Here is a 10,092-nt window from a genome sequence, read left to right as displayed (position 1 = left end):
AAAGTTTTGAAACTGTTAGCAATGACAAATTACGAGAGTTTCACACCACTGGATCAAGAGATTAGAATACATAAAAAAAAAAAAAAATTCCTTTAAATAGATGAATTAAAATTATTGATTTTTTTGGGAAAAAGATTTAATGAAAAAAACTAATATGAAAATTGACTATGTTAAAATATCATAAAAAATATTTTTTTCTTTTATATTGAAACAAACAAATACATAATTTTAAGGGTAAATTACAAATACACCCATTGAGATTTGATTAAAATACGAATCGCCTCCTGTGATTCTAGAAATTACATCTCACCTCCTGAGGTTTTTAATTTCATAACAAATCGCTTATTTTATTAATAAATCATGAAATCAATTAATAATTTTTAATGATGTTAGAAATATATTTTAATTAATAATTTAGATAATTTTATTATTGTATAAGAGAACAATTATGAATTTTATTTTTTTAGTTAATTCTGTTAAATAAAAATTATTGACAAAATAATGTTTATATTTTTTTAAATCATAAAAAATAATTTATAATTTAAATTTATAATTTACCTTACTTTTAACAAAGTCATGTTGAGTTTATTGATAACCCTTCCAAAAGAAAACAAAATAACGCTATGTGGGAATTCTGTCAAAAAAAAAAAAAAAAAAAGGTTCTGTTTACTTGTCTTCTTTTTTTTTCTGATGGATTCTTTTCAATATTTTAATATTTTTTTTATTTTTAATAATTACTGTTTAAAAGTGGTGTGCCGCCGCCACACGGAAACATTTTAACAACCAGGCTTGATTTTTTTAAAATTAAGATTTTATAAAATAAATAATATATAATATTCTTATAGTAGTTGGAATTTTAATATTTTTAAGAGAACATTTGATGCAAAAAAAATTTGTTCCGAGAAAGAAATTTTAAAAATTTTACTAATTTCACAAAGAAATTTTAAAATTTCTCTCTATTAGAGAAATTTTATTGAGGGATCTTAATTAAAAAAAAATATTGAACCTCTCCTGCTATCCAAAGTTAGAGAGAGATATTTCATTAATTTTTCTTTAATCTAAATATATTTAAAAATTATAATATTTATGAATTTTTACAAAAAATATTAATAATATTAAATCTAGATGTAGATCATATTATACGAAGTTTAAATTTGCATAAATTACACTCGGAGTCCTTGTTTGCATCTTGTATCAACTTTATCCATAATTTTTAAAAAATATATCAATTTAGTTGACTTGATAATGTCTTTTTAAAAATATCAAGAGATAAAATAATTTAATCGCTCTTCTCAAAGATTTGAGGGGTCGCCTTCTAAGTTAAAATGATTCAATTTTTTTTAAGTGAACCATTTTGCCCATGATTCAATTTCGTAACGAATGTCATGGTTTGTATTAAATTAACACAATATAAAAAAAATTAAGGACAAAACTGATACAATCAAAATTATAGAGACTAAATTGGTACAAAGATAAATTACAAGGATTACAAATGTAATATGGGCTTCAAATTTTAAACAATTTAATGATTTTTTTTTTTACCAATTAACACCCTAACTATAGATGTTAGATTGATCATAATTGGATGTTTTAAGGAATTAGCTGAGTTATAACTGGAATCGTGATAAACAAACTAAGAAACATAAGTTACGAGTTTGAATCTCACAAAACTCTTGAACGTTTTGAGATTATTTCGAAACTTATGTTTAGTAATTACTTAATATTCACTCAATATGTGCGAGTTGATATATGTAAAATAAAATATTCATTGGAACAAAGCTCTGAATATTCCACTAAACATAAAAAAAAAGGTAGGTAGAGAACTATTATAAAGTGTATGAAATGAAATGAAATGAACCTTTTTACTTATTTTTTAGGCCTTTATTTGTTGACTTTCAATTCTTGAGATTAATGTCGCTGAGTGATCTTTTTTGTGGCTTATAAAAACTCTGACTGGTGACTTGAGGACTCAAGGTTACTTTTTAAAATTTTTAATTTTTAATTTTTAAATTTATTTTTAGGTCGGGCTCTAAAAAAAGAATTTTTTTTCAAGTTTAAATATGATTGAATCCTTATGTTCAGGTTCGTTGGATTCACTATGGATCTCGTAAATCAAGTCGTTCCGATAATCATATCATTTTTATTTTATTGCGTTTAGTCTATTTTTAAAAATACGCATGTAGTCTATTTTTTATATATTTGTTCACAAATATTTTATTTTTTTAATGTATCTAAAATTAAGTGCATTTAAAAAGTTTTATTAAAAATTAAAAAAAATTACTAAAAACAAAAAATGAAAAACTTAAAAATAATTTTCAAAGACTAAATTATTATTATTATTTTTTAAATTTGTGCAATGAGTGCTCAAAAGCTGTGGGCAATATAGAAAGAGTTTTTATCCAAATCAATACATTGAAATTGAGTAATGCAAGAGTCCTAAAAGTTTCATTAAAATCTTTACTAAATGTTTTATATTATGTGGATCTCACAATCATGTGAAACATTTGGTAGAAATTTTAATAAAAATTTTAAAATCTCTAACATTTTTGTTGAAAATTATTTTATTCGTATAACTTGGACGAGATAGATTAAAATAGTGTATTGAGCCCTATTTCAAAGTGTGATTGGCTCACTTAAAATAAAATATTTTACTGTATTATCAGAAAACAAAATTGGAGAGAGCATGAATCATTGGAGTTCTCAGGTCAGTAGTGCAAAGTTTATAAACAATTAGTAATCGATAAAATCATCACACTGTGAACTCAACAATTCAAGCTATCACGGAAAATATCAATTCCGTGTTGAAAAATCTAAAAACTTTTGAGATTGTGATTTATAATTAGAATTTAATTTGAACAATGAATAACAATTTTCAATCAAATAAAAAATGATCTAATTAGATAATAATATAAATCATCAAGTCAATACGATAGTGATTTAGATTATTCCTAAACAATCAACAAAAGCGACACAACGATATAACGTAAAAAAATTACAATTAGAGCACCTCCAATTGTGATAAAAAATCACGGACGAAAATCACAAAATAATTTACTAAGAAGACAAATGAATTACACAATAGAACCATTAATTACCAAGCGAATCCACGCCTAAATTGAACCGAACTTGTTATGCCTCTTCCAACAGTGTCTTCACCTCAAAATTGCTTCGCCAAATGTTGAATTCATAACGCCAAACTCGAATCTACGATAAAGAGCCACTTTGGAATTCACCAAAGCCTCCAAACTCAAGTTCTACAGAATCCAGTGATGAATCTCTTTTTAGAATGAACTTGAATGAAAGAAATCCCTTGATGATCTTCAATATAAAACTTGTTAATCCATTGATCACCTTCAATTCATCAAGGTAAACAATCAATAAACACCCTTTAATATAGAACGCTTTGCCTTATCTCTTTAGAGAGAATTCTGGAAGGGTTAGCCCTAAATTATGCATCTAAGGCGATTTAAAAGATCCAGAGTGGTGATGACTGCTCGAGCACATAAATGACTGCTTGAGTGGTGTGTCTGAAAGGCGATTCTAACAACATTCCACCTGTCATTTCGCTCGAGTGCAAGACTTACTGCTCAAGCAATAAAGCACACCTCTCAGTATCTCTGTCTCTCTGAAATCAAATAGAGATACAGACAGAGATACGGGGATGTTCCAAATTAGCAATCGAGCGCACAATTAACTGTTCGAGCGGTCCAAGAAGTTTGACAAGATCAATAAAAGATTATGAGCATACAAACCTTTCCTCTAGCACAAACACCTTTGCTCAAACACAAATTGAGTTGGATTCACATCTAAAATTTCAAATTACCTACCTAATAAAATAAACAAGATAAAAGGGTGGATTAAATAAAAAAGGGTAAATTACACTGACACCCCCTGGGGTTTATGTTTATTATAGTTTCCCCCCTCACATTTGGAAAATTACACTGACCCCCCTGTTAATTTAATTTTATATATGATGATCATTACGGTAAGGGGGGGAACTGTTATGCAGTTTTAAACCTCAGGGGACAATCTGTAATGAAACTTTAAACCTCTGGGAGGGGGATATAATTTTCAAAAGGTGTGGGAGAACTGTAATAAACATAAAACTGAGGGGTGTCAATATAATTTATCCAATAAAAAAAGAAAAAAAAAAGAAGAAGGAGAAAAGGCCCAAATTCCACTAACCCAAAAAAAAAAAAAATCCAAAACGAAAAAGAGAAAATGTAACCCTACTAGCTTTTGAAGCATGATAACCGCAAATTCCCTTTTGCCTGTAATTTGTGCTAAATGACAACTAAATAAGTCATCTTATCTTCTATTTTATATTGGGTAATCATTTAGTAATGGGACACTTTTTTATAAATATTTTTTTACCTACTTATATTTTATTTAGTTCACATTATTTTTTTATATTCTAATAAGTTTTATGAGTGACATATCAAATATCCCTAATAATATTCACATTTATAGTATAAATATTCCGTGATATAAACCGTCAATGTGAATGTTCATACCATCAGTGTGAATGTTAATACGTCAATGTGAATGTTCACACTGTCAATGTGAATATGTACAGTGTGAACATTCACACCATCAATGTAAATATTCATATTATAAAATATGAATATTCACATCACCAAATTGATAACCGTTCAAAAAATATTTGTAAGGATAGAAATGTCCATAAAACACTTTAAATATGAGAATTAAGATTTGGTAGATCAAATGTTCAAATAATAGGACTTATTGGAATACAAAAATATCTAATGAACTAGGGTTAATTACATTGATAGTCCCTATAGTTTGGGACTTGTGTCACTTTGGTCCCTGACTTTTCAATTGTGACACATTTGACCCTGAATTTTGAATTTTGTTCCAAACAAGGACAATTGAAAATATCATTAGATTTCTCAAGGGTAAAATTGTCAATTTGATAAAATATAAACTAATTTGACAAAAATAAATGTCAAAAAAATATTTTTAATTTTTTTAAAATTATTTTTATCCACCAATGATAAAATTATGTAAAATTAATAAAAATTACATGATTAATTTTTTAAAATTAATTTTACATGATCATCATCCAAATACATAATAAAAATTAATTTAGTAAAAAAAAAAATGTCTAAAAGATTTATCAATTTTACATAATTTTATTTTTCGTAGGTAGAAATAATTTTTTAAAATTCAAAAATATTTGTTTGACATTTATTTTTGTCAAATTAGTTTATATTTTATCAAATTGACAATTTTACCCTTGAAAAATCTAATTATATATTCAATTGTCCTTATTTGGAATAAGATTCAAAATTCAGGGTCAAATGTGTCACAATTGAAAAGTGAGGGACTAAAGTGACACAAGCCTCAAACTATAGGGACTATTTGTGTAATTTGACCAATGAACTAATTGGAATACGAATACTTAAAAAAGGATTTTCTAATAAATTTCCTCCTAGATTATCATGGGACATTATTTACATAATGTTTTAAATTAATTATATTGCAAAATTTTTTATAAATAGAACATGTAAACTCACCATTATTAAATAGTGGATAAATGATGACTAACTTTTCATGTGTATTACAGTTTTTATTAAATAAAATTACCACGTAAATAATATCACATCATTAAAATATCTAATAATTTTTCTATATATAGCTATAAGCATGCTTCAATCAAAACACAGAAGTCATCATTAACTTCTTTGAGTTACCGAGAGAAAATCAGAGAGAACAATTCTTCATTTTTAGTCAAGAATGGCAGCTCAAGTAGGTAGATTCATGGCCAAGACCATGGTCCTAAAGAACTGTGGAATATATTGCAGGTGATAAAGTTGCAGTTATACAACTAAGAAGATGTGCATCTACGAGTTTCCATTGGAAATAGGCAGGATTATCAACATCTGATCCAGAAGCATCTTTGATTGTGATGGATGGACAAGGTGATCAACAATTCCAAGCAAATCAGTAGCTTTCAAAATATTCTGAGTTTGATTTTTCCAAATCAAAAAATTTGAAGCATCAAGTTTGACAGTGATAAACGAAGACAGATTGGAAATTAAAAAGAAAGATTAGAAGGAATCAAAGACATCGAATAAGAAGATGAATTGGATTCAAACACAGATGAGGATCAACTCGCAAGAGATTGAAGCTCTGATACCATGTGGAAAGTTAGAATTCAACACAGAGATTTAAGATTTAGATATTTTCATTGATAGCTCTCTCTCACACTTTTCAACTCTCTCAGGATAGTATCTATATATAGAAGCCTAATACATTCTTTTAGAATCTCTAACAGATTTGCATACCTCAAGTTAGTTATAATTGAGAGATGAACTAGTCTCATATCTTTCAGCACACGTGGAATCCATAACTGCTTTTTCAACTGTGGCTCAAGGTGTGGCTTGCTTCTGCAACTGTGGCTAAAGTGTGGTTTGAGCTGAAGTTGAAGCTGAGACTGCAGTTGAACTTTGTTCGGTCATTGGCTCAGTAGTCTCAACACATGTACATTGTAATGAGTTTTATTCCTCTTGTATTTATTAAGAATTTCTCTCCTTTAATTAATTTTTTATTTTTTATTTTGGTAATAATGATATGTTGTATTTCATTTTCAATGTAATGTTGGTAAAATTATAATGTTCAATGATGTCTTCCCTAGCATGCCAAATTAAAGTACTTGATAGCCCAGCTTGAAAAGCATTTCTAAATTTTTTTATTGAAAGTAATTTCCATTTTTAAATTTTATAAAAAGAAATGTGTTTTGTTTGGTTCTTACCCTAGCATAAAATTTGTTTTCTTATTATATTTATTGTGTATGTCATACACAATTCAACTCCTAAAATGGGAGAAAAAACATGCCCTTTTGTGAAAGGAATTGAACCTTTGAGTTTATAGGGAGATGCAACCACTCAAGTGAAATAAATTTTGTATTTTGAGAAATTAATTTAAGAAATTACTTGATGATGACAACTATACTTTCAAACCTTCTTAATTATAACTTTTGAATTGATGGGTAAGTAAAAAGAACTAGATATGGAATCAGAAATCAAATATATCAAACAAAGTAGTGAATGTTGCATTACACGTAATTGATTCTCATACCATATGTTTTAAAATAATTTCTCGATAAGTGGGTATTGAATTAAATCTATTGATTAGCTTAAGTGCGTATAAGTATAGAAAAAGTAGAGTGGACCTATTGGTTGGGGGAGCAAATTGGTCACAGCTCGTTAAGCCTTAATTTGGGGATGTATAATTAACTATAGTTAGGTAAACCTTACTTGAAGTTTGGCCTTTAACTTTTTTCTAAATGAGAATGAACTATACTTTAGTTCATCTTAAATTTGGTCATGGAAATTATCGAGACACGAAAATCTTAAGATATGATTCAATAATTAAAAATGTAATGAGACAGCAGAAAAAAAATAAAATAAAATTGGGAACTCATAATTATATATCCCAGACAATTTGCATATATTTTTTTCAACAGTTTGATATTTATTATTTAAAATAAAGAAAATATATTTATTATATCATATTACAAAATCCGTATTTGGTCAATGAATTCCAAACTTTTATGAAAACATAAAAGTATAGGCTATTTGATAATAGGGTAATATTCAGAAATTTAATCTGAATAGTACACTAAATAAAATATTTTTAAATTTTAAATGAAAGCCTAAGAAAATCTAAATTAAACCACCGGCAGTCATAATCAAAGAGATCATAATATAATAATCAAATGTCACTTAAGATACAATCAAAAAAATTTAGTCATAACAAAAATAACAACTACAATAGATGATAATTAGGTCATAACTAAAAAATACAATGAAACATATCAAGTCATAATCAACGCTACAATAGATCATAATTAAAAATCATAAAAGATTATAATTGAAGCATATGATACACCCTTTCAAGAATAATACATATTATTTAAAGAATTTAAAATCTGAATAAAAGTCCCATATAAATTGGGTTTAGGCTAAAAAATAAAAGAAAAGAATATTGTCAATTTCGTTAGTAATAATAATTTTTTTTACAACACTTAAAGATTGTGTCACAAATAATCCCAACACAAAAAAAATCATTTTAGTGGGTACGAATTATGGGTCAGTAATTCTGTTTACCCAAAAAAATAATCTCAAATTTCTATCGACGTAACAAGATTGTGTGATTAAGATTGAATTCATTTAATATGAGATTATACATAGAATAAATTCAAACCACAAGTTTAATAATTCTAAATAAATTTTGAAAAGGATTTTTGGTTTTTTGGGCTAAAATAGAATTAAAAGATAAAATATGCTAAAATAACTAATAACACAAAATGTCATATCAAATTCATAATTATTTTATTTTTTCTCTCACAAACATCATATTCAGCTATAAAAAAATCTCACCCTCTCCTCAAACATAACTATTTTAACCTATTAAAATAGTCAATATTTAAAATAACCTATTAAAATAGCCAACTTCTCAAATGTGAAGGCTCCATTAGGGTTGTTTTGGAAATATAGTTAAACAAAAATGGTAGACACCTCAAAAATTCTACCAAAAATTCTATCAAATGTCTCACATGGGTGTGGGATCCACATGGGACACACATTGTATGGGTTCCCAACCCATGTGAGACATTTGGTAGAAACTTTGGTATAATTTTTAGGATCTCTAGCATTACTCATAGTTAAAAGTTAACTTTTTAATTTTTTTTTTCAAAAAAAACGTGTAAAAAATATTAAAAATAATATGACCTAAAATGAATTAAAAGTTAAAAAATAATTTTTAACCATCCTTTTAAAATAGCCGTAGAAAGCTACTGTTGGGGATTACCCATTAATATCATGCGTGCCAACCACCAACATATATAAACTCGTTACACTGCCAACCACCAACATATATAAACTCATGACACTGTATTTTGTAAGAGTTTTCACACTAGTCTCTATAAATTAAAATTTTTAATTAAATATAGTTAGCAAATCATGAAACAATGCTCCATTTGACTCAAAAATCTAATTTACTGGCAATTGAATAGTTTATCTTCTTTTTTTTTTGGGGGGGAGGGGGGGATAAACTTTATCTCCACTATTTTGAATTTTTTGAGTATTTTTCATTGAGGGAATGAATGATAAAATAGAATTAGAATAGAGAGTCTAATGAATGATACAGTTAAAACAGTAATTAATTAAAATAAGAAATTAGTTTTTTTAAATTAGAATTTGGCTCAAAATTTGTTAAAACTGATGTCGATGTTCTAATTAATCATAGAGCAGAAGATTGTTAGATATTAAAAGAATTTGTTTTTTTTTCTCACACATTAGAGCATCTCCAATGGCAAGCTATTGGAACTGCCATTGCCAAAATTTAGCAATAGTCTCCAAAAATCTTACCCCAGTGGACTGCTATAACCCTTGTTAAATTTGACAATTGCCATTTTCTCTGTCAAATTTGGCAACACGTTTGGCAATCATCATCCAAGCAAATAGAATTTGGCTCCAAAATTTCTATGGAACAAACAAACACATTGGGAAAAATCCAGCAACAATACAATAATAATAAAAAATACTATTTTCTAGATTTTTGGAGATGGAGATAAAGGCAAAATCCCCCCCCCTCCGAACAGAACATATATATATATATATATAACAAATTTAGAAAACAACAACAATAATCACTACAAAGACAATAATCAAACAATTTTAGAGAAATTTCAAGCAATCTCAAACAAAGCAAAAGGAATCGCAACTAATTTCAAGCAAATTTCAAACAATTTCATAAATGAAATTTCACAAAAATAAATACTTGGAAAGGGGTTTGAAGTTTCTTCATCTTCTTCACTCAATTTTGTAGTGGTATCAAATGGTGGGGTAAATTATATATATATATATATATATATATTTAATTTTTTATATTTGTCTAGTCAGATAGAATGTAAATATTTAATTTTTTTAGAAAAAATTTGAAAAAGATCATAAAAGATAAAATAAATAAACAATAAAAAAATCATTAAAAAACACATAACCTAAAATCCTATTCAAGACTTATAAAAAATTTTAAAAAAATTTTGGAAATATTTTTGATTTAAAA

This window comes from Camellia sinensis, chromosome 3 (genome assembly GCF_055761805.1).
Source record: "Camellia sinensis isolate YWXY chromosome 3, ASM5576180v1, whole genome shotgun sequence".
In the NCBI taxonomy this organism is placed as follows: domain Eukaryota; kingdom Viridiplantae; phylum Streptophyta; class Magnoliopsida; order Ericales; family Theaceae; genus Camellia; species Camellia sinensis.
The sequence above is the reverse complement of the archived record's forward strand: the minus strand, read 5'-3'. Positions refer to the sequence as shown.